The sequence below is a fragment of the Anopheles coluzzii genome, chromosome 2 (genome assembly GCF_943734685.1).
Source record: "Anopheles coluzzii chromosome 2, AcolN3, whole genome shotgun sequence".
Taxonomy (NCBI): Eukaryota; Metazoa; Arthropoda; class Insecta; order Diptera; family Culicidae; genus Anopheles; species Anopheles coluzzii.
This window is the reverse complement of record NC_064670.1, coordinates 81,217,444-81,219,603: the sequence shown is the minus strand read 5'-3', so window position 1 is coordinate 81,219,603 and position 2,160 is coordinate 81,217,444. Positions and strand designations below refer to the sequence as shown.

The 2,160-nt window shown below is 45.3% G+C and overlaps 1 long non-coding RNA gene across 1 annotated transcript; it reads right to left on the bottom strand.

Moving 5' to 3' along the window:
* Window positions 1-350: 350 nt before the first annotated feature.
* LOC120956589 (uncharacterized) lies at window positions 351-1,883 on the bottom strand. Its single transcript, XR_005751862.2, has 4 exons — window positions 1,452-1,883; window positions 1,305-1,378; window positions 909-1,210; window positions 351-823 (listed from the first exon to the last, which is right to left on the bottom strand). It is a non-coding gene; the product is annotated as an uncharacterized LOC120956589 (long non-coding RNA).
* Between the last annotated feature and the right edge of the window lie 277 nt (window positions 1,884-2,160).

The window sequence follows — 2,160 nt, the reverse complement described above, 5'->3', positions numbered from 1 at the left end:
TGTCACCAACTGATAATAAAACGTTAGAAACGGACTCTCTCACCCGCAGGTACCCATCTTATACCATCTGCTACACATTATTTGACACACCATGCACAGCTTCCTTTTGTCTGTCCTTGCGAACGACTAAGGGCTGGATCGTTCAGTACCAGGGGTATGACATGGCCTACCCATCGCGGACAGGCGAGTATGGTGCGCTACAAGCTACCAGATCCACCAGGTTAAACCAATGTAATCGAAATGCAGTCCGTAAATATCCAAACAAAATCCTCTAGTGAACGTGCATAGAAACCTTCTAACAAACTAACTATATGTCATCATGTTTATTCCCCCTTTAACAATGCGTAGTGTTTTATGAGAATATAAACTAGATTTATTTATCTTAAATGTTGTATAAAACCCGCACATACGAGTGGAGGCAGTCTCATAAATGTAGGTTTACAAGCACAAATGTAAATTTTACTAGCGAGCGAGGGGTGGGTTCCATTTTTGAGGCCCCTCAAGACCACGGGGCCCTACGCGGCCGCTTAGTTTGCTTAGCGCTCATTTCGACCCTTCGCACACACGCGCATTTCAAAACACTTAACCTAAAATTAGGCATATCGATGTATGCCTTAAAGCGCACTTAAGATTAATCTTAACTCATTAACGTAATTTTTTTTTACAATTTACACAATAATACTATTATCATGATGTCGTGTAGATGTGCGGAAGAGGATTGATGTTAACAATTTGCCGCTGGATGAGTGCTTGTCGTGTTTCCGGGGTTATTCAGTGGCATGTTGGTGCCGTCAGCGAGCGGCCGTCGATGAAATCGATACACCTGAGGGAATATAAAACATTTGCTTTAGAGGGAAGATAAAACAACAGATCTAGATGTAGCGATAGTGCATCTAGAAGGAACTCACTCGTGGGGTTTTTCTCCTGCCAGGAAATTTGACCGCAATCAGTAGTGCGGTCGGTTCGGTCCTGTTGCTGCTGCAGCTATTGTGGGGCAGCGGATAATGCAGATCCGAAGGGTTGAATTCCTGCCCCGAACGTTGTGAACGAGCGCGCTCGACACCGTCTGACGGCGCAATCGGGGCACCCGGTGCCGGCTGGGTCTCTAGCGTGTTGTGCTGGTAGAGCCCGATTCGTCGCCGTACAGCTCCCGGAGGATGTTCTTTAATGGTTCATCGTAAGCCCACGTTCCAGGATAGAGGAAAATTGGCTGCAAAAAAAGGAAAAAACACCATGATTAGCATCCTAATCCCTAGCTTCGCCAAACAATCTTCTTCTTCTTTCGTGGCCCACTTACAACTTACCGTATCATACACAATCATACACAGCGCACAGTCGCAAACACCTGCGGCAGGCCCATATCGTTTCTGCATTATATCTGCAAGTTAAAAGAGGTCATAGTCTATTAAAATAATGTTTCTTCATCATGATAATCGCTGGATAATACTTACCTGCTGTCTTGTGCTGTGTTGTTCATCACGCCACTTTTCTACGCCGGTACATACACGTAACGCTTCCGACGGAGCCAGCACGCATTGGGCAGGACTTCTACCACTTAATTTTGCTAAAATGGCACTTACTTACGTAAAATTAAGAACTTAATTATTAAAAAACTTACCAAAATTGATCAGCCAACAACACTGTTTACGTTTTTTTTACACACACAACCTGACTTCTACAGTGACAGCAGCCGCAGAGCACCAACACAACGAAAGGTGTCAGGCAAGACGTCAGACGATCTTAGGCGAGGGGTAGGAAGGAGATCGGTGGTGAGGGACGTGAAAGCTCAGCTCGACAGAATCGCTATAGGAGGAAGCGAGGCAACTAGACTAGACTAGAGAAATTAGAGCGAGAGGTATCTCACCAACCCTCGCATTGTTTGCCGGGCGCTCTCTGAGCACAGTGCAGCAGGGCTAGAACTGTACCAGCACTTTGATAGCACAGCGCTAGCACTTTCGCACAGTGCGCTTTCTGTGCACTACACAAGGCGCTGTACGTTTTTTGAGCCCTGTGCGCTCATTGAGCATTTCGTGTACTTAGTGGTGCCTCGTTAACATGGAAAAAGCGGAAACCTATTGGCACAATAAAGAAATAACTGACCCACATTGTACTTTTTGTGGAAACAAAGACAATTATGAACACAAATTTAAAACATGCAAA